Source organism: Pipistrellus kuhlii, unplaced genomic scaffold (genome assembly GCF_014108245.1).
Source record: "Pipistrellus kuhlii isolate mPipKuh1 unplaced genomic scaffold, mPipKuh1.p scaffold_m20_p_2, whole genome shotgun sequence".
In the NCBI taxonomy this organism is placed as follows: Eukaryota; Metazoa; Chordata; class Mammalia; order Chiroptera; family Vespertilionidae; genus Pipistrellus; species Pipistrellus kuhlii.
This window is the reverse complement of record NW_023425515.1, coordinates 89,024,448-89,048,649: the sequence shown is the minus strand read 5'-3', so window position 1 is coordinate 89,048,649 and position 24,202 is coordinate 89,024,448. Positions and strand designations below refer to the sequence as shown.

Below are 24,202 nucleotides of genomic sequence, written 5' to 3'. Positions count from 1 at the left end.
TTATAAGTCTATCAGTTTATTCAGTTTTTAAGGGGGTTATTGCTAGCAATCTCATACGTTTGTTGTGAAGTCTGATTCAGACATGCAATCAAAGTGTTTGGGATATAGCTTATTTTAATAAATTTTAATAATAATTGTATAATGTTATATCTATATTTTATCAAAAACACCATATTAGTAATCAGATACAAAGTGTTAAAATAATGTATTTTAAAAATTTATTATATCTGCCGAAGCCGGTTTGGCTCATTGGTAGAGCGTCTGTCTGCGGACTGAAAGGTCCCGGGTTCGATTCCGGTCAAGGGCATGTACATTGGTTGTGGGCACATCCCCGGTAGGCGGTATGCAAGAGGTGGCTGGTTGATGTTTCTCTCTCATCGATGTTTCTGGCTCTCTATCTCTATCCCTTCCTCTCTGTAAAAAGTCAATAAAATATATTTTTTAAAAATTATTATATCTCATTTGCAATCATTATGCTGAACTTATATGGATATACTATATTTGTCAACCTAGTAAATTGAAGTATTTCATTACCTGTAGGCTAATTTTTCTTCTAATTAAGAGTGTGTATTAATCTTTTAAACTCTATTGATAGATTATCCAATATCTGCAGAGTTAAAGATATGGCTAAGCTTTCATCTTGAGAGAAAACTACTCCTCAGGTTGTTGAAGTAGCTATTAGTATTTTCAGTGAGGCAGGTTAGGCACAGGTCTTGTTCCTTTTGGTATTTTTCCATTCCTCTGCTTTCTCTCTTTGCTTGTGCTCATTCTAATGTGTTCTTTTGTTTTATTTGGGTAAGAATCCTAGTTAACTATTAGATAAAATTTTTGATAAAATAATTTGAAAACCTTTTTTCTCATACCTGGAATAATTATATGAAATTGTTTATAAGATTCCAGTTTAATGTTTAATTCCCTTTCCAAATTTTGATTCAAATGAGTTGAATTGGTAGGGGTTGTACAAGAGGCAGCCAATTGATGATGTTTCACTCTCATCAATGTTTCTATCTCTCTATCCCTCTCTCTTCCTCTCTCTAAAACTCAATAAATGGAAAAAAAGTTACTGTAAAACAAACAAACAAACAAACAAAAAACACACAAATGAGTTGAATTGGTTTATTTAATATACTAGAGGCCTAGTACCTGAATCTGTGCAGGGGTGGAGTTCCTCTGGATGGTCTGAAGGGATTGAGCCAATACCAGCAGTCCAATGCCACCTGCAGCTCTTACCTGTTGCTCCCTCTCAACCTGGCCCCACTGCATCTGCTGCAGGCTCACATCCAATCAGTCCTGATTGGGAGAGGCTCATTCCACCACAGCAGCGCTTGCCAGCATGAGCCCTGCATCTGGTGCCCTCCCAAGGGGAGTGGCCTGTGGGATCTGCCAAAACTGGCTCTCCAACATACCCCAAGGGTCCTAGATTGCAACAGGGCACAGGTCAGGCTGAGGGACCCCACCAGTGCATGATCAGGGGGCTCTAGGGCATGTCTGGCCCATCTCATTCAATCCCAATCTGCAAGGCCCCAGCAGTAAGCTAACCTATTGGTCAGAGCATTGGCCCCAGGTGGTCAGTGCACGTCATAGCAAGCAGTTGAGAGGCCTTAGCATATCATTAGCATATTACACTTTGGTTGAACAATGAACCAGTCACTTAGCACATTAGGCTTTTATTATATAGGATTATTTATGACTATCATCTTATTAAATGACTTTTAAAAAAGTGGACTTGAAAATTTGGGGCTTTCTCTTGTGTTCATGAATAATTGCTGAAGTGGCCTTTATGTGTAACATATACTGTGGATTGCAAAGACAGCAACTTTGGTCCTTTATTAGGCTGAGTTTTACTACTGAGTTTCCCATAAATATAAATAAACTGTGATTCTCATGTGCTTCAACCTGATTCTAGGCTGCTCTCTAGTTTGTCTGCCAGAGATTGCTATAACTAAATAATTATGAATTATATTACCACATTGTTACAAGGCACAAGTGGCTTTCAACAAAAGGTTATATAAGAAAGCTGTAGAACAACTTGGCAAATATAAAACAATATTTGAATTCAAAAGCATGCCTTTTCCTCTCCTGAAATACAATTCTTAACAGTCACTGTCAGTATGTGGTTATCTGTTGGACCTTGCATACTTTACAAGGATTTATATAAATGCACATAAATATAAGCCAGGTTAAAATAAAATAAAAATTCACTAGACTTTTATTATAAAAGATTGCTTTAGATCCTTGTTTCATGCACATGTTATAGGCAGGACTATCTTGTTATGATATTTCTATAATCTCAGTAACTAAATTCCTTTGCAGATGCTGGGAGAGGAATAGTCTTATGTCATGTTGTATGTTTTATGTTAAATATTAGGTATAGTTTGTGTAGTAAAAAGAACAATACTTAAGTTGCTAATCAGGAGTGAGCAAATATATTTTTTATAAGAAACGAGAAACTTGAAAGAACTAAGAAAAAATTATTTACATGTTAATATACCATTTCTTGTATGTGTGTTAGAAAATAGTTGCAGTAAATCAGTAGAAAGATTCCTAGAACCTATCTGAAGAATTTAAAAACTACATTGTACATTCAGCAATACCCACTACATTACCTAACATTTTTTTTATATTTACTGGACCCCCATTCTTTACCTTAGCTAAATTAACACAGATATCAAAGGGTGTTTGCAGATAATAAAGATTATCCCTTTCATTTTGTTAATGGAAGGGAGAGGGTCTTGTCTCTCAGGCTGTGAGTGAGGGTGGATTTCTTGTAATATCCCAAGGAAAGGAATTATGTGATATTGATGGGAAGATGATATATCATAGAAGGCTGTAGTTCCATGGAATCACACCCCTGGGTTTCCAAAGTTCCATTTCCCTTTGTCCTGCTGTGAAAGAAATGTAGCTGGGGCTTTAATAAAGTGAAAATCAGAGAGAGTGCAGAGTTTTCTTTTCAAGTTGGAGCTGGGTCCAGCCCAGCATCAGCCTAGCTTAGCTTGTGTTTCCCAGCTGCAGTAAATAACCCATTGCCTGTGGGTCCACATGGCCATGGGCTATAGAGGTGAATGCAAGGAAATCAAGAGAGATTCAAGAGCACAAGAGAGGTCATTCCTTTGCTTAGGAGATTATGTGTTTCCAAATTTCCACATGCTTGCAGTAGACATGCCCACTCTGGTTAATTATTTCTGTTCTCAGGTGTGACTGACAGACAAGTACCTTCCCTATGTCACCCCAACTTTACTGGGCATGCATCTATCTTTCCTTTGTTGGGTCCCTACCCCAATGTTTTGCAGGAAATAAGCTGGGGTTCCCTGGGGAGTGCAAAGTTGCAGCTTCCTGGTGAAGCTGCTTAAATGACATGCCTATAATGTCTGGCCTTCCCTTTGCTCCTGTCCTATTATTAATAACTAGAGGCCTGGTGCATAAAATTCATGCAATGTGTGGGGGGTGTCCCTTAGCCTGGCCTGCACCCTCTTACAATTCAGGACCCCTCAGGGGATGTCTGCCCATGAAAATGGGCCTAAACCGGCAGTAAGAAATTCCTCTCCCAGTCTGTGACCCCTCACTCCTTATAGTTCCCTTGCTAGCTGCTCCTTACCACTTGGCTAGCTGTTTCTTAGCACTGCCATGGAGGCAGGAGAGGCTCCTGCCACCACCACTGTACTCTCCAGCCATGAACTCTATCTTTCTGTGTAGTTGTCTGTGGGCCAACTGCTTTTTCCTTCTCATCTAGGGTGAGCAGTATGTGAGGGCAGAGAGTGCTGTCATGGAAGGAAGAGGGCTGCCCAGAGCTGAGGGGAGAGGCTGGGCCCACGGGGTGAGAGGTGGACACAGAGGACCCTATCTCACCCAATTGTGGGGCGGGCTGGTCGGCCTTCATCTGACTGACCTCACCCAGGGAGGGACCGAGCAGAGTGTCCGCCTTTCCATTCTCCATCTTCCCATCTGTGATACCTGTTACCCTTGCCAGGCCTCCCCCAAGTGAGTTCAGCTCAGTCCTTGAATGTAAAAGGGCATGGGGGGAGGGGAGACTCCACCTCAGTGTCCCAGTGACAGGACAATGGCCACAGCTGCAGAACATAGATCTGTTTCAAGAAAAGTTGGGAATGCAGACTTTCGTATGAGCCCCTCTTCCAAAGGGTGGCAGTTTATTCACATTGTGGCAAAGACACCTTCAAGAGTAACATAAGTGAGTAAAGTCAGGGCCAAGGAGGCCATTTCCTCATCCACTCTCTCTGAGGCATGTGGACAGAACCAAGTTCCAGCTCTTTGCAAGACACTTCTGGGTGTTTTGTGTGTTTGTTTGTTTTTTAAGCCTAAAGGACAATAGTCTGTCTCCATTCTTGTTCTTTGTGATTTTTTTTATCGTTGGAAAAAAGGATAGGTACATTGGGACAATCCTCTCGAGATACAATATTCCAGTTGCATCCATGTGACAATGATAGCTCCTTTCAAAGGGATGGAGCAGGGAATTCTGAAAAGCAAAGTGATGACAGAGAAGCTAAGACTGTCTTTCATGCCTTTGACATCCCTCCTCAAGCAGCCTTTACTATTTGATGTTCTGGCAGGCTGGGCCCTGGGAGAGTCACCCCATCAAACCCTCCCCCACCCAGCCACTCCTGGTCCAGCTTGTGCACATGGGCGCTGGTCTTCAAGGGCCACACAGGGATGGCAGCGTAGATGCCTTCCATCTGCCACAGCAGTGCCCTGTCTGCACACCTGTCATCCGTCTGGGCCTGGCCCTGGCCCCTGCGGCTTAGGCATGCCCTGCGCAGGCCAGGATCTCCATGAAGTGGCAGGGAACTTGCCCCTCTACCGCTTCTGGGTGTTCCAAAAGCTGTAAGCAGCCTCAAAGCATAGCATAACCTCTCCACCCTTTTCAAGAGTGCCCTCCTGGAAGTTTTTGTTCCTCAGGGTGCAGTAGGTGAGCACCCCCACATCCTTGTTGAACAGCTCCTTGACAATGTGCCTGAAGATATGCGTCAGGTACCTATTGGAGCTGGCACCCTCATGGAGCCTCACCTCCTCCTCCTTCTCCTTCATGTCTCCAAACAGTGTCCATGGTTGTGTCATTCAAGGCCAGGTAACTTTGCTTCATTATCTGGACAATTTCACCTGGGGTTAACACACAGTCAGCACCTCGGGAACTATGCAAAGCTAAGGGAACATCTTCTCAAAGGGCTTCCAGTTTCTTGTCATAACACGGGACCACAATGACATGGAAAATCTTGTCTGGGGACAGATTCTGTCGTCTGGCGAACCCATGATCTAGAGAGCCCGTGATGTGCTGGGGAGACTTGGCCATGCAGAGGTGGGAGTGATGGAGTGACCCAGTTGGGGCAGGCAGAGGTCAGCATGAGTAGCTGGGGCTCTTCCTCACAGTGCTGGCAGTACCAACGCATAAATTCCTTCTGACTCTCTAGGATGCTGAAGTCCACAGCTATCTTCATGTCAAAGACAGTGTGCCCCAAGGCTTTCGAGGAAGCCACAGAGCCTTCTGGATGCATCAGTGACACTGAGGCTGAATTTAGCAGCAAAATAAAGCACAGACTAAGGACATACACACAGATACTGCCAACACCTCGTTAAGGTTCAGAACACAGGAGATGTCCTTGGTGTTCTGTTGAGAAACTTGGACTCCTTCCTCTGTGGTCACACAACTGTCAAACACCAGACAGTCACTCAGAAATATTGGCGTCAGCCAACTTATGGAATTCTCCCTTCTCTCCATTCTCCTGAGCCAGACTCTGGACGTTGACTGTGGCATTCTTTAGGTGATCATTTTTTTTTTCTTTCCCAAAACGTTACAAAGTTTATATGAATATAACATATAAAGTTGCAGCCTCCTTAGTAGGAACAGGGAAGGAAGGGAAGGTTAAGTAAGGCACATGGAGCTGCAGCAAGCACCAGCTGTAGGAGGGAGGGTGACAAAGGGGAAAAGAGGTTGGTACTGGGGTCAAAGCCCTAGAACCGTTGCTGGGGAAGTAGGGATCCCCTCTGAGTGCCAGGTTCTGAGGCTGAACTAGTTGGTCAAGCTGAGGCAGAGGTGAGTGGCCATATCGGCCATATTTGCTGCTGTTTACCCTATCCCACCCAGCTCTGTTATAAAATCCCAGAACCCTGGATTCCGAAGGCCCTAACCAGAGCAGAAGCCCTGAAACGGGGTGAGAGGAAGTGAGTAGGGCAAGTTTAAAAGCCAATATGCCTGTGTGCTGAGGGATGGCAGAGACAGAGGTGAGAGGTAGCAGGGGAAGGGCTCTCATACATACCCTTCTGTGGGGGCCACAGGTGAAGGAGGCCAGGGGAGTAGGGTAGGGATGGGGCACCATGACCCCAGCCTCTTAGGCATCCCTGTCTGTCCTCTGCAGTGTACATGGAGGAAAGGGGCTGCCTCTGAGGAGGGGCCAGGCCAGACCAGGTGACCACCTTAAGTTCTGTCTGAGGTGATGGTCTTTACCCAGAGATGCCATCTAACTGGTGATGGCAGAGGGCCCAGTGCCTCCTTGCTTTTCAAAGAACATGTAGTCAATGAGGAACATGGCTCCCAGCAGTACAGCCTTCACTCTCATGTCCAGATCCAGGGGAACTGTAAGCCAGTTATCTGCATCCGGGAGGGCTTCTTTGAGCAGCCCCCCCCCCCCCCCCCCCCCCCCCCCCCCCCACTGCTTACTGATGCGGCCCACACTGCGGGACTCATCTGGAATCTTCACCTCAAAGTCAGTGTTTGCCACAGCCACAGGTCCAGCAGGGCCCCACCACTAGCAGGATCGTATGGCGATGGGCACCTTGAATGGAGAACTTGGGAGGAAGGGATGCTAGGTTTGCAGCACATGGCCAATGGTGGTGTCTGGTGCCAACTGTACTTCAATCTCTCAGTCTCCGGAGTCCACCAGACAGACGCAAAGGAGCTGTCAGGCCCCACAGCACAGACGTGCACAGCAGTTGCTCTCTTTAGCCAGCCCCTGAGCACAGTTCATACCATTTACTTGTCTCCCAGCCTAGGGGCATTTCCACTCACACAGTCCTCTGGTGAATCATGATCTGATCAACTGGCACCAAGAATGCAAGACTAGAAGGCACCTCAGGCAGTGACAAGAGAGGGGCAGCAGGCCCCAGGGCACTGGGGCCAGGTGAGGGGAAGAGAGTGAAGCTGGGCACAGGGGCAGACACCTGGGTAGGCACTGATGTTCGTCTGGGCCCAGGATGCTGCTCCTGCTCTGGGTACCCATCAGTCACAGGGTAGGGAGGAAGGGGTGAAGGGTTGTAGCCTATAAGGGGCAAGTATCCTGCCATAAAAAAGGGATGAAGGTTCACGGGTTGTCGCTCTACAGGAAGCTTAGTTCTGTAAGTGGAGGCAAGCTCAGGGACAGCCTCACAAACACAGACACACACAAGATGAACAGGCAAATGTAGAGATGTGGCTGTGCCAGGCACCTGCCCAGGGTCTCTCAGGTGCCGCCTCTGACTCAGGAAGAAACCTAAAGTGTCAGCAGGCAGGGCAGCATACCTGGGACCCTGGATTCCACTGGTGTTTGCAGAACTGCCCTCTCCCTTTCTTCTCCAATTCTCCACGAAGGCGGCTGTTGGCAGATGGCAGGACGAATGGAACTGCGATCGAACCAATGGCCCAACCTCCAAGAAGGTTTCCTGACCCTCCTGCTCTCCTGAAACCTCTAAAACAGTCGAGGTGCCCAGTGCCCGGAGGCCCCTAAGAGCTCATGGAGGTAGGCCTTGGTAATTGATTTTTGTTTTTTTTACTATATTCCTTCCAAGTGCAGTGATCACACTTCATCTGGAGTGGGGCAGATGGGGGCCAGCTTCCATTACTTGCAGGAAGCACGGGGAGAGCAGACACCGCTGGTCACCCCCGGTCACCCCTGGCACTGCTGGCGGTATCCTTTCTTCCTTGTGGAGCGTCTAGGGGGGAGAAATGGCTACAGTTCCCAGGCCGAGTTCCAGGAGGCCAGCAGCACTGTCAGGATTGTGCCAGTAGCGCTGGTCTGTTGGTGCCTGGCCCTTCCTCTTGAGATTGAACCTGCAGCATTACTAAGGGAGCCAGTCCCCAGTTCCACCCTGCCTCCACCACTGATTGATTGGAGTCTGAGGGCTGGGAGGAGGGACCAAGAGGTCTGTCTTACAGCTGCTCACCAGACACCACTGCCACCATCAGCTCCTGCCCCCTCAGATCTGTAGCCTGCTATTTGGTCATTCCATCTGGTTGTTTAGGTCATGACAGCACCTGGCTTTTATATATTAGAATTAACTAATTATAATGGTATCATTTTCATTCATGAAATATATATATCAAACATGGAAATAAAAACCAAAAAGATGGTCTATGACTATTCTATGTTTTTCAACCAGTTTTAGAAGAGCACCATATTGCATTTATTTGATGGCTTCAGGGAGAGTTCTTCTGAGAGACTATTTTCTTAGAAGTAAGAGAACTCTCAAACAAACTTCTAATTAACACCTAAATTCTTACTTTTAGGCGAGACAGAGACTTTCTTTGCATAACAATGTCTGGGGCATTTGCAAATCTCAGCTTGCTTCACATTTTTCAGGGGTTGCAGTTCTTGGGACCAGAAATGCATGTGAAAGCAAATTTATTACAGTCACAGAGGAGGAACAGTTAAACTAAAAATGATCTCTGATTGAGAATAGCAACATTAGATGTCTGACATCTGTTCCTCTACTTGTTTTAAAACTCAACATAGATGAAGCATTTTAAATCATAATGAATACGCATACTGTCTATTCAAGACATAAGATTATAAAAAATTCAGTAGCTTCATTTTACAAGGAACTAATTTTTAAATAGAGAACCATTATAATACTTAACAAAAACTGAGCAGTTCATATATGTTAAGATATGCTTTTAATATTTTGAACCCCAGCTGTTTCTTTTTTTCTGTTCTTTGTAAGAATATGTCCAAAATTCTGTATAAATTCATATAACATTTTCATAAATTAAAAAAAAAACATTTGAGGGATGCTTTTATAAAATGTGAAACAATAACTTCTACTTTTGCTGAAGTATTTGCTTACCAAAATAATTATTTTGATACTGTACTTTTGAATGCTAACAGTAATGATAGACATTACTATTTATGATTATTTAGAGCTCTCAGTTGCTTATTATGATTGTACAATAAGTTATTAGTGATTTGTTTGTGAGTAGTTGTATATAAAACCAGTAATGTACTAAATCCTAATTTCCATTCTAATATGAAGTGAAAAAAGTAATCTGAAAATAATAAATTTTTAGTGGCATCAATCACTGTCACACATTCTAGGCACATGGTATTATTAGAGAAGTTTTAAGGAATGTAATATATTATGAAGGAAAATTGTTTTCTTCATATAGGAAAAACTTCTGGGTGTAATTAAGAGAAAGATGTCATCTCAGCAGAGATGTCTTTTTACATGTCTGATATCTGCCATGGATTTCTCATGAGATTTTTGGTAAATGACTAAACTATGATGTGCCTTCATTTAAAATAATTTTATAAATTTAGCTTTCCTATTTTTCAGAGTTGATAGGATCGAATGAGATGGTTTGTTAGACATTCTAATGTGCTATACTAACTGTGCATGTGTGTGTGAGTGCATAATAGGCTGTACGTTTGCTGGTGATGTTACATTATTTGACTACTCTGGCTAAGAATGTGATGTGGTTTCTAACTTATTTAATTACCATACTTTGGGTATTCAAATTATAACTAATAACTATTTTGGTCTTTTTAAAATGTGGCAATATACTAGGTACATAATATTAATTATGAATAGATAATAAAGATCATTAAATTAGCACAAGCAGGTTATACATAAGTCACATTGCCTGATAAAAAGCTAACATTTTAATAATATTTGCTATTAGTATATGATTTAATTATTAAGCCAATACTATGGAATAGGTACCAATAATCCTAATTTTTCAGCTGGGGCAGCTGAGGCTTGGAAGTATTAAGGAAGTTGTCTGAGATCAAATTGTGAATATCAGGATGGAAACTGACTATAGAATGCATCCTCTTAAGTGTTCTATTTTACTAACTTTCTAATGCGTGCACTCACTTTCTCATTAACATTCACGTATGGTACAATTATATAAGACTGTCATTGGAATTATGTTTCTTCACTTAGAATACCTGCATAGCAATCTAATATGATTGTGTAAATAAAAAGTTAAATTAAAATTACTAAAATGAAAGCACGTCTTCATAAAAGGTGTCTCCTGTAGGATTTTCTTGCTCAAGTATTAGGTAACATTTAGGTGAATTTGGGAGCTGAAAATTTTTTTAATGACGTTAAGTGTATTTTATGCAAAGAATATTATTCAGAGGTTCATCTTGCTTTTAAAAGTAACATTTGAAGCTCAATGGAATCTAGCTACAGCTGCAGTAGAGCACAGATGTAGTATAATTCCAGATTAGGCTGATTTGCCCCTGGCAATAAGAGCAGCCTGACAAGAGGATGTGCCATTGCTTAGGATACAATGAGCTGAGTCATTTATTGCATAAGGAGAGGTAAAATATAAGACTTATAGTGCACAGGGATGAAACAGGATAAATGGAAGTGTACTGTTGTTTTATAATGTACTATAAAAATAATCAAAGGTGTATTTTAATAAATTAAAGATATATTGTGCTTTCTAAAACAACACATAAAAAAACACAACAGATTATAGCCATAATGTAAAAGAAAAAACTACAAAATATTTGTGTCATCCAAAATGTAACAGGAAAGGAGAAACAGAAAAGTGAAAAAACATGTGAAATAAATAGAAAAAAATGACATAAAATGCTAAAGCTGGTTTGGCTCAGTGGTAGAGCATCGGTCTGAAAGGTCCCAGGTTCGATTCCAGTCAAGGACATGTAAGTTGGTTGCGGGCACATCCCCGGTAGGGGGTGTGCAAGAGGCAGGTGGTCGATGTTTCTCTCTCATCGACGTTTCTAGCTCTCTATCTCTCTCCTTTCCTCTCTGTAAAAAAATCAATAAAATATATATTTTAAAAACTGACATAAAATGATAGATCTAAATATCAACAATTATACTGCATAGAACTTGAATAAATATGTTAATTAAGAGAAAAATGCCAGACTGGATAAAACAATAAGATTTAGCTATGTGCTATGTAATAAAATTTTACTATAAATATATAAAATTTTACTATAAATATATGGGTTTAAATTAGTAAAAAAAAAAAAAAAAAAAGAAAAGAAAGAAAACTATATCATATAACACTGACTATAATAAAGCCATTATGGCTATATGAATTTCAAATAAAATATAGTTCTAGAAGAATACATACTACCAGAGAAAAGAGAGATACACCATAATGATAAAAAGATCAAGTCATCAAGAAGTGATAACAGCCGAAACCGGTTTGGCTCAGTGGTAGAGCGTCGGTCTGCGGACTGAAAGGTCCCGGGTTCGATTCCGGTCAAGGGCATGTACCTTGGTTGCGGGCACATCCCCGGTAGGGGGTGTGCAAGAGGCAGCTGGTCGATGTTACTCTCCCATCGACGTTTCTAGCTCTCTAGCTCTCTCCCTTCCTCTCTGTAAAAAAATCAATAAAATATATTTTAAAAAAAAGAAGTGATAACAATTCAAAGTATATTTGTATATGACAAAACTTCAAATATATGAAACAAAAGTTGAGAAAAATAATGGAAAAAATATACACAACCATAGTAATAGTTGGAAATTTTAACACACCTCTCTAGTAATGGATAGAACAAGTAGACCAAAAATAAATAAGTAAATATCAGCTTTACTTTGTTGGCATTTATACAGCACCCTGCATCTGCAGAATGCATATATTTTAACATCATAGACAATGTTCAACCACATAAATCATATTATTATCTATAAAGACAGACTCAATATGTTGCAAGAAATTGAATTATATAGACTATACACTGAGTGGCCAGATTATTATGATCTCTAAATACATAATAATCTGACCATTCAATAAATATATATATTAGAGGCCCAGTGCATGAATTCATGCATGGGTGGGATCCGGTCCGGTCAGCCTGGCCGGCATGGGGGACATGGGCAGCTGGCCAGCCTGCCTGCTGGTCGAACTCTGGTCGAGGGGACAATTTGCATATGAACCTTTTATTATATAGGATATACACTGAGTGGCCAGATTATTCTGTGTTCAGAGATCATAATAATCTGGCCAGTGTATATCTAAATCTGATCATCTGTCTTTATAGAAATCACATGGCTTCAGTGTTATATTCTATATTTAATAAATAATTTTAATAATATAAATCCTTAAGTATAAATTGCCTGAAAAATTAAATGAAATGGAAACAAAGGAAGACTTAAATATTCATGGATTCAAAGAATCAATATTATTAAATGCATATTCTCCATAAATTGATATATGAGTTGAACAAAATACCGATCAAAATCCCAGTTGGATTTTTTAAAGTAATTGATAACCTTATTTTAAAATTTATATAGAGAAGCAATTTTTAAAGTAAAGAAGCATTTGGAAGACCTGCAATACCTGATTTTAAGAATTCTGTTAAAGCTACAGCAATGTAAAGGAGATCAATACAACAGATGGAGAGTTCAGAATTAGACCTATGCATATCTAGTCAATTGATTTTGACCAAGGCACCAAATCAATTCAAGGAGCAAAAGCCTTTTTAACAGATGGTGCTAAATAAATATACATATAAAATAAAAGTTTGATTGTACCTCACCCTTTTTGCAAAAAGATAACTTCCAATTGGCCATGGATAAATCTAAAAGCTAGTGCCACAAAATTTTTAGAAGAAAACACAGAAATCTGTACATATCACCTGGGGTAGACAAAGATTTCTTGATTGAATTGAAAGATTACTAACCATAAAAGAAAACTATGATAAATAGGAGTTTATTAAAACTTTTAGTTTGTTATCATCTAAACAATATTTAAAAATGTAAGCTACATATTGTGTAAAAATATTAGCAATACATATATATATATATATATATATATATATATATATATGATAAAGCACTTATTCAAAACACATAAAATCCCTATAAATCCTTTATTTTTTAAAGAAGGGTGAACAGCCCAATTAGAAAAAAAAGAAAAGGTTAAAAAATTTGAGCAGGCATTTCATAAGTGAGGGGAAAAAATGGCCAACAAGTGTATGAAAAATTGTTCAATCATGAGGACAATGAAAATTAAAGCCACAATGACATCCATGTTTTTATCTGCTGACAATAAGGTAGAAAGGGTATAGAACAAATGGGAAGCTCATACATCGCTGACAGGAAGTCTAAAAAGTGTATCTGCTTTGAAGGACTGTTTGTAATTTTTTATAAATCAAGTATATATATTACCTTATGACCTGGTGATTCTATCTATAGGTAGTAACTTATTTATGATAGCCACTAACTGGAAACAATAGAAAAATGAGCAAGTTGTGGTGGAATACTGCTCAGCCATCAAAATACATGAATTCCTAAAATATGCAACAACATATATGAATCCCCAAAACATAATGTTAAGCAAAAGATAGCAAAATCAAAAGAAGACATATTGTATTATTTATATAAATTCCAAAAACAGACAAAAGAAATATATGGTAATACAAATCTAAATAATTAGTGCTTCAGGAGTGATGAGATTGACCAGAAGGTTGCAAAATAAAATTCTCTGGAGTGATGAAAAATTTCTTCATTTTACCTTGCATGACAGCTACCTCTGTACAATTGGCAAAACTCATTGAATAAAACATTTATTAACTGAAGTTAAACAGTTTTTATTCATGTATGGCATAGTTGCAACTAAAAAATTCTCAATGAGATCTATCTAAAGATTCAACTAGAGTTAATGAGCAAATTTATCAAAGTTGCAGCATATAAGATCAATAAACAAATGTAATTCTATTTATATAATCAAACAATATATAAATAGAAAGTATAAATATTAAAAATACAATTTGAATAAATTAAAAACATCTAATAGAAACAAATTGTACATGAATCATAACCAGATTTTTAAAAATGCATAGAATTAAAATACATAGAAGTAAAATGTAAATAATGGGAATAATCGTGTTTCCTCATATATTTTAGTTATTTGATGAAATAATCTTTTAAAGTTTATTTTTCCAATGTTCTGTAAATTCAATGTTTAGAATGAAAAGTATTTTTCTTCTATATCTGTAAGATTTCCTGAGGCTTATGTCAAAGCTCTGCAAATGGATTGTACAATAGCCCACCTCTCCTAGAGGTTAGTTATATAGAACCACATTCTTCCCTCTACTAGTAGGAATCTGCTTTGTCTTCTCAAGAGTCTCCTCCTTACTTGGGGTTTTGCACTGTCATAACTCTTATAATTTTTTTTTCTTCTTCCCATTCCAAAAAGACACTATCTTTTATTCTAAGTCTCTTCTTACTTGGTATCTTATTCTTCCAGGTAATAAATTGTAGAAACCTGAAACTCTTCAATCTTTTCTGTCTAATCTTGTGAATATCTAAGGAATTTGTTTTTTCTTCTATTCTAGTTTCCCATATTTTATTCTTTCATTATAGTACTGATGTCAATCCTATATAATAAATATATTATATGCAAATTACCTTCATACCTAACAAGATGGCTGCCTATAACCAGGCCAACAGGGGGATTAGTCAAGGATGACCAAATGACTGAACAAGCTGGCTGCATGGGGTGACCAGGCCGGTGGGGATCATGAGGGATGACCAGGCCAGCAGGGAGGGAAGTTGGGAGCAACCTGGCCAGTGGCGGGGGTGGGAGGGCAATTAGGGGCAACCAGGCTGGCAGAGAGGGGCAGTTGGAGGGGACCATGCTGGTAAGGGGGGCAGTAAGAGGTGACAAGTCTGGTAGGGGGGACAGTTAGGGATGATCAGGCTGGGAGGGGGGGCATTTAGGGTAACACAGGCCAGCAGGGGGGGCGGGCAGTTGGGTGTGATTAGGCTGGCAGAGGGCAGTGTGGGGTGACTATAGGGCAGCAGGGGAGAGGTTTGTTAAGGGCAACTAGGCCAGCAGAGGATGGCAGTTGGAAGCAACCAGGCTGGTGGGAGGGAGCAGTTGGGGGCAACCTGGCCAGCAGCAGGGGGCAGTGAGGGGCAATGTGGCTTGTACGCAGTGGCAGTGAGGGGCAATCAGGCAGGTGAGCGATTAGGAGCCAGCTGTCCAGGATTGTGAGAGGGATGTCCAACTGCTGGTTTAGACCCGGCAGTAGAACATCCCCCAAAGGGTCCCAGATTTGGAAAACGTGCAGGCTGGGCTTAGGGGAACGCCCTCCACCCCCTTGCCATGCACAAATTTAGTGCATTGAGCCTCTAGTAATACCATAATATTCAGACTCACCCTCTCACTAAAATATAGCTTCTAAAAAGTAGGGGACAAGTTCTTAATTAATCATTGACATAGAAATTATAATAAGTATATATTTATATACCTAATTATATTATAAATAAAACACCCTATCTAATAAAGAATGATATGCAAATTAACCATAACTCCGCTGTATCCACAAGCCATGCCCACAGTCCATGCCCAATAGCCAATCAGGAGTGAATATATCAATACAAATAAACCCAACCAAGATGGCTATGGCCACAAAGAGCAGGAGGGAGGCTTGGGTTCCCTGGCAATGGAGGAAGCCAAGCTATCCACCTGCCCTTGCCAGCCTAGGCCTCCACTCAAGGCTATAAAGTTTCAATGATAGAAGATACATAAATCCAAACAGAAATGATGGCAACCATGGAGCTGGAAAGAGCTGGTGTTCATTTTAGGCTAGTGTTGCCTCTGGCCATGGAGGAAGCAAAGCTTTCCACACACCCTGGCCAGCCCAGGCCTCCACTTAAAATTACAAAGTTTCAATTATAGAAGATAAATAAATCCCAACAGAAATGGCTGCCACCACAGAGCAAGCAGAAGGCTTGGCTCCACTCCAGGCTACAAAGTTTCATTTGTAGAAGATAAATAAACCCCAGATACCAGGGCCTCCACTTGGGACACCAAGGGGTATGGCCAGCCTGCAAACCACTAGGCCGCCCCAAGCCCCACCCTGATCCTGGACATCCTCAGGGAAAACCAGCGGGCTCCCACCCTTGCACAAGGCCTCTATTTTATCTAATAAAAGAGTATATGCACAGTGACCTTCACAACAACACACAAGATGGCTGCCCCCATGTGGTCAATGATACTGCCTTCATGTGGACACAAGATGGCCACCACAAGATGGCCAGTAGGGGAGGGCATTTGGGAGGGACCATGTCTGCAAATGGAGGGCAGTTGTGGGTGATCAGGCAAGCAGGGGAGGGCAGTTGGGAGAGACCAGGCCTGCAAGGGAGGGCAGTTGCGGGGGGACTAGGCTTACAGGGGAGGGCAGTTAGGGGCACACAGGTTGGCAGGGGAGCAGTTAGGCATTAATCAGGCTGGTAGGTGAGTGATTAGGGGGTAATCAAGCTGTCAGGCAGAAGCAGTTAGGGGCAATCAGGAAGGCAGGGAGGTGAGCTGTTGGGAGCCAGCAGTCCTGGATTGTGATTCAGATAGGATTGGTCCTAAATGGGCAGTCAGACATCCCTCTAGGGGTCCCAAATTGGAGAGGGTGCAAGCTGTGCATGAATTTCATGCACCAGGCCTCTAGTATTAGGATAATTATCTATTCCAACTGAAAAAATAAAATAATTTACGTAGCTTTCCTTTAGATTCAAATTATAGTTATCTGGAAAGAGACAAGAGAGGAATCTACAATGAGTACATTTGTCTAATATATATTCCTCAAAATTATGAAACTGTGAGATTCAGACAATAGGCTTTAGCATTTGCAGTTTATTTGAGATGAAAGTTGTTGCTTTATAAATATTGGATGAGCCCTTTTAGCTAGCAATAATGCTTTAAAATTGAAAGAGACTTTCATCTGAGATATAATAGGGAATGAGTTTCATTTGTGCAAGGTGTTTCTTACTATGAATTACCAGCACCTATTATGTTGTCTTCCATTAGGTGTTTCATATTATTATGGTCCTATAATAGCAAATACAAGTAAAGTTGAAAACATATTATGGTTATTTATTTTATAGCATAAAATGCTTTCTGAAGCTTTATACTGTTCACATACATAGCCATCTTCTTGATATGCACAATGGAAAGATGCACATGAATGCCTTACTCTTAGATATCTCAGGGTCACTTCACTTTGTCCTAAGCAGAGTTTATGTTATAAGAAAGATATTTCCCCCATTATTTACTGTTCTTTGATATTCATGTTTCCTTTGATAATATTCATTGGTAACCATCTTCTTCCTTTATTTGCCAACTACTTTTATTTTTGTGGGAGTGTCTAATAAAGTAATTAGTTTTGCTTTGATAATAAATACTTTTATGACATAGTTGTGAATAAAATACATGCTTTTCAATTGCTCATATGACTTATTCAGAATACTTAAAAACCACTAAAATATATTTTAAGAGAATGATGTGGAAAATAATGTTCAATATCATTTTTCAAACTTTAATTTTTTCTTGTTATAGATAATTCCTGGAAGACAGCCATTTTTAATTTCCTTTCAGTTTAGTATATTAATAGTAGCAATCATTTATTGAGCATCCAATCTATGCCAGCATTGCTTCAAGCATTTATGTTTATTATCTTATTCAAGTTTCAAAACAATCATATGAGGCAAGTGTTTTTATGCCACTCTAAAAAATGAGGAAACTGAGATATCAAGTTTGTACTGATTGAATTATCCACGTCTAAAATTAAAGTCAGTTCTGAATGACACTCCTCAACCATCTTCCTTAATATCTTTATAATAAAGAGCCAGGTGTAACAACCATCACCACCAAAGGCTGACCATCCGGAAATTAGCACTAGGTTGCCATGGTGACCTAGTGCTGACTACTGTGGCTGCAGGCCCGGTGACCCAGCAGTGGCTGCTGACAAGGCTTTGAATCAGGCCCTAGAAAAGAGACCTGAAGAGAGAAGCAGGGACTGATCTGTAGAGTCTGTGGAAGCTTTAGACCAGCACTTGCCTCTCTTTCCCTCTGAGCCTGGCCAGCAGCCCTGCCTCCATTTCTCTTCAAGCCTCCACCAGGGCTGCTGATCACCCTGCCTTTCTGATCAGGCCAGAGACACTAACTTGCATAGAAACTGGCCAATCAGTACCAAATCTGGGTCAACTGTGGAGCCAGTGGTCCCAGATTGCGAGAGGAATGTCTGACTTCCGGTTTAGGCCTGATCGAGATCTGGCCTAAACCTGCAGTCAGACATCCCCCAAGGGGTCCCCGATTGGAGAGGGCACAGGCTGGGCTGAAAGAACCGTCCCCTCTGTGCAAAGTTTTGTGCACTGGGCCACTAGTTGTTATATATAAATACTTTTTCTATAAAATATCATCAACACACTGATAAAGATACATTGGCATGTTAATGCTAGTAAGTCCTGAAAATCCCTACTTTTCACAAAGAAATATATTGAGAAGCCAGCATATTATAAACAGAAGGATCTTTATCTAAAATTATGACTTTATATTCAGTCTGAAGGTGGTCTAGAAACATGTTACATATAGTAAGCTCCACTATCAATTTTATGAAACTGCAAAGCATGCTGCTCATAAATCTATGGCTCTCAATGTTTGACTGAGTTGGTTGAGAAGTTTGCTATGGTTAATCCTCACTTCTGACCAGCATAGTTCTATATGAAGTTGCATGTGTGTAACTTGGATGGGTCTTGCATATTGTTACTCACACAGAAACTACTTAGATTCCAGATGAGAAGCTGATCAAGAATACTTCTGAAGTAGACCCAACCATGTAATTGGCCATAATTAGAATCCTCTCCTTTTGGGGGGCTTAATAACACAGGGGTGGAGCAAAAATAGCTTTACCATTTTAAGATGTGAAAATTAGTTTATTTTTATATTATTAATTACTCATTAATTATCATATTTTAAATAGGAACATCTGTAAACTTACTTTTGCCCACCCTATATTGACCCAAATAGGTAAAATATAAAGGGTCCCTTTCTTCATTCCACCAATGTGTATTCCTACTCCCCACATTGAAATCATGATTATTGTTGAGTAGTTTTATTTTAGATGTGGGGTGCCCTTGCTTCTAAACATAAAAAAGGGAGAAAGGAAAATATTAAGGAGTCCTGAGTAAAATATTTGACTTTTGGTTTGAAAAAGTCTGCTAAGCACTATATGTGTAGGAATATTAAAAATTTCTATAACAAAGGAGTAGTTAACAAACTTTTAAACAAACATTTCCTGATGAGGAAAGGGCAGCAAATTCTAATTGTCTGTCAATATCATTTGACCCATTTCCTTTTTCTTAGGGATTTTTTTCAAGTTGGCATTGTACTCAGCTTAAGCGCGCAACTTCTTAAACATTTTTTAAAGTAGGCATAGTCACATGATCCAGTTCTGGCAAACAAGATACAGGTTCATATCACTTGGTGAGCCTTTGTGCAAAATATTTTTTTATTTATCTTTATTGCCTCAAATACTATAAATAGAAGTGAGCCCTGACAATGCACTTTAGTGATATGCAATATTATCCACCAAACATAATGTGATTTGCTATCTTGAGTGTGGTGGACTGCAAATTCATAATATTTAAAAAAGAGTGAAATGGACAAATCAAAAGCCTACAACTTAAAAAACTTAGTGTTAGAATTATTACTGTTTAGTGTAAACATTTGATCATTTTATTTATTTATTTAATATTTTTTATTGATTTCAGAGTGGAAGGGAAAGGGAGAAAGAGATAGAAACATCAATGATGAGAGAGAATCATTGGTTAGCTGCCTTCTGCATGCCCCCTATTGGGGATCAAGCTTGCAACTGGGCATGTGCCCTTGACTGGAATGGAACCTGAGACCCCTCAGTCTGCAGGCTGGTACTCTATCCACCCAGCCAAACTGGTAAAACCATTTGATCATTTTAAATTACTCTTCACTATTTGCTAAATTAAAAGATATTTATTCTCATTTAATGTATTAGGTTATTTTATATTTGTAAAATTACAAAATAAGTTAAATGCCTTAATAAGCACACTGTATAAGAAAGTAAATATTATAGACACCTTATTTTATTGTTTATAAGATTGCTTTTGATAATTTAAACAGTATTTTATTAATTTGAAATCAAGAGGTCCATGTATTACTAACCAGCCGTGTTAGCTTTAGTAAGGTGAACAACCTGTCTAGATTTTAGTTTTCTAGTTTATAGAGGATGGTACATGTGTTCAATGTATTTCTTTGAGCATATTCCACATCTAAAACTTTGTGATTGTTACCCAAGAATAATAGCTTGAAGAAATGATGGACATCATTTATGGAATTTGACCCATAATCCCTGTGAAACATGGAGTTTGGAGGTACAGACTTGTTCTCATGGGTTCCTGTCCAACAACAATGAAAAATAAGTTTGTGGACTAACAAATATATTTAATAAAAATGTAGAACTTTATTGGAAGCATATAAAAACTCCATCTGGGCAAGGATATACCTAAAGGGGACCCCCCAAATGGGAAAAGCCTATTCTCTCTCTCTCTAATGGGAAAAATAAAAAATCCTGCCTCAAGTCCCTTTGTCTCCAGTTTATATATGCTGCAGTTCTTTGTTGGAACCCGACCCTTTATAATTGGACCTTTCATTAATTTAGGGCCATAGTACTCTTCTCATTGGTTATTTTGTTACATAGTATCAGTTTCAAAAGCCAAAACCCACGTGGTGCTATCTTCTTTCTCTCTCCCCTTATCTTGAAACATTCATCTATTTCTGTGAAAATATGTTTCCTTTTTCCTATCATTCTATGATTTTTCTTTATCCTCTTTGAGTGTATGTCTTTCTCATCTCTTATCCTGTAGCATTTTCTATCCTTTGTACAAGTAAAATAAGCATTTTGGTATCTCCAAGATGCTCTGGTCAGGGATGCTTTTGATTGCTCAGGCCAGAGATACCCTGCCTTCACATATACATTTCTCCCCCATGAACACTTTTTATTACCTAAGACTCCCTAAACCTGTCTATTTTATCTCTAAGATTCCTTTCATCTGAAACAGCAAAATCCAGTGTTTATGATTTTTCTTTCTTTTTAAAAAATTATTTTTATTGTTGAATGATTTTTCTTTCTTTTCAGTTGTTGCTAGCAAGAGATTTTAGTATGCAACCAGGCTGGAGTAATTCCCTTTCAACCACCCTACTCTTCCTTCTCTTTTGCCTGAGGGCTGATTCTGTTAACACTTTTAACTGATATTTATTTTGCCAGTCACTCTTTTGTATGCTGATGATTTCTTGCCCTTCTCCAGATTACTGTATAAGGCAGATCAGAAGATGACACATTAGCGTCCTTATTTAGTTGTTTCTTTTTTAAAAAATCCAAAATTTGAATAGAAATTACACTAAATAATCTATTTGGTCTTGGGTTGAATATATGCTTGCAATCTATGTGATCTGTCTCATTCTGATTGAATGATATAAATAGGTGAAGAAAAAGTATAAATGTGATCTGTCTGATTCTGATTGAATAATATAAATAGGTGAATAAATAGTATAAATAGCCACTTTCCCTTTTGTCTTCCCTGAAATCTCACATGTGTGCATGTACAAACACGCACGCGTGCGCGCGCGCACACACACACACACACACACACACACAATCAGGATCAGGATCTCCTTTAAATTTTTGACCTCGTCTTGAACTCCTAACATAAAGCTCCTTGCCATTTAGCACAACAGAGACTATAATAAAATGTTAGATTAATTGACCTAAATCTATCATTACTAATAAAAAAGCAATTCAAAAATTAAGATGCTTAACACTTTAAACCAGAATGGATAGCACTTGGTAAAGGCACTATAACATATTCATCATTCATTATCATCATCAACATCATCATAAAGCTCTTAACTATTACTACAGATAAAGTAAGGACAGGTAATTACCAGGTAAGGACAGGTAATTTCACATCATGCTGCCAGTATGTTTTGCTCCTAGTTTCCAGAACTCTCATGATGTCTAGGTAACTGTAATAGATAATGTTCATTACATGATCTTTCTCTTATGTTTGGTACATTTGCTTATAAAAAGAACTAACCCTTGTGGCTAACAGAAAATCAATTTGTTTAAATAATACAAATATTTTCTTAATAAAACTCCTAGCGAGTCAATATTAATAAAAAGTTCAGAATGATCTGTAATTAGCACATTAACAGTACATGTGTTAGGGATGCTTTTAAAGTGCTTAAGGGATTTTCATATACTTTATTCTGCATGAAATTCATGCAAGAGTAGGCCTTCCTTCTCCTGCTACTGGCACTGGCTTCCCTCTGGCACCCAGGACCCAGGCTTCCCTTTGGCCGCCAGCAGGGATCCTGGACCAGGCTTTCCTCACAGCCCCAGCTTCATCTGGAAGATCGTCCTGAATGATGGCAGGAAGGATGTTCTGTCTAACTAAATATTATGCTTTTATTATTATAGATGTATTCTTCTGACACTTCATTTAAATTTCTTAACCCAAAACATCATTGTCTTTCATATGGACTGTGCCCTTAACTTTCTAACTTATATTCCAACCTCAGTCACATAAAACTGAAACAGAGTAACTTTTTAATAAAATATATCAAATCAGATCCCACCTCAGACTAAATTCCTCCAGTAGCTTCACATACACTAAAATAAAATTCAAGTTTTGATCCCTGCTAAGATTTTCTGAATCAATTTTTACTATTGCTTCAAGCTTTACCTCTCATTAGGTCTTTCCATTTACCATGTCCTCATGCCTAAAATACTATTTGATGTCTCTGTTTTGGCCTCATGTAGTTTCAGACATTTTAAAAACTCCTTCTTTGACTTCTCAATCTAAAGTATGACCTAATTCAACCAATAAATCTCCACCACTTTTCCCTATTTTTACTTTATTTGTAGCATTTGTTTCTTTCTGAGATATTTTTTTCATCAATTTATTTGTTTACAATATTTCTCTCTGCATTAGATATGAGCTTCATGAAAACAAGTGCTTCTTGTTCAAAGCTGTATTCCTAAAAAAGAATAATTTCCTTTAAATAATAGTGTCAATATATATGTACTAGTATGTGTAATGCCCAAGTGTCATAAACCCCAAAGATTACCAGGGAGCCGAATCCGATGCAATTGCAGAAAGCCTGTATTTATTTCGGACTAGTCTGAGCTTGGTCCCACTTACAGGGGCGAGGGCATGGTGAGAGAGAGGAAGAATTTAACATATCAATGGGTTTTATAAGGGGGGTGATGCCACTACCTTGGCTGACCTGATTGGTTGGGTTAGGGCTCCGGTCCAGTTACTGGGAGCTGGCCCCGCCCTGCTCTGCCCTCTCACCCTGACTGCCCTCTCAGTATGTATGTTTATGTTAGTTAAACTGCAAAGTAGTTGTTAGGGGATCTTTTCTTCATCACACATTTTCTGACTAACTTATAAGGCTATTATTCATGAATTCAATTTAAATTCTGCCTAAATTTTTATTATTTTTATAATAGTGAATAATCTTATTAATGGGAAATGTCTGATTGTTCATATACAAGATAGAATTTTGTATCACTTCACCAAAAAACTTTGGGAGAGATGAGTAAACAATGGTGACTATTTTGAGGCCTATACAACATCGTTTTTCTTTAAGAATTTCTAAACTTTTGTAGATTTCTGGGCTTAATGATACTTTCCCCCTTTACAGTACCTTTTAAAAAAAAATTTGTCAATTCTAATAGGGAGTACAACATACTGTGTAAATTGTAATTAGTTTATATATCATCTGATGCTAAATTTTCTCTATTTTAATTTTTTTAATTTTATTTTTTGTTTATTGATTAGTCATTACATATCTGTCCTTATCCCTCCATTCTACCCTCCCCCACTCCTGCCTTCAAACCCCCCCCCCCCCCCCAGTGTCTGTGTCCATTGGTTAGGCTTATATGCATGCATACAAATCCTTTGGTTGATCTCTCCCCCTCACCCTTACTATCCCCTACCTTCCCTCCAAGGTTTGATGGTCTAATTGATGCTTCTCTGTCTCTGGATCTGTTTTTTTGTTTTGTTTTGTTTTGTTTTGTTTGTTTCCATCAATATAATGTTGTTCATTATATTTCACAAATGACTGAGATTCCCTTCTTTTATTTTTCCTCCCAACTTATTGGTTGTTCCATTGTCAGCCAGAATGCTACTCTGTTGTTTCCTT

The 24,202-nt window shown here is 39.3% G+C and overlaps 1 protein-coding gene and 2 pseudogenes across 12 annotated transcripts in view; 1 reads left to right on the top strand and 2 right to left on the bottom strand.

Moving 5' to 3' along the window:
• The window catches only part of ROBO2 (roundabout guidance receptor 2), a 1,761,697-nt gene that overhangs the window by 428,426 nt on the left and 1,309,069 nt on the right, over positions 1-24,202 (top strand). The gene's annotated exons all lie outside the window — the stretch shown is intronic.
• Positions 4,533-7,789, bottom strand: LOC118724801 (annotated as a pseudogene).
• On the bottom strand, positions 6,144-7,707 carry LOC118722640 (annotated as a pseudogene).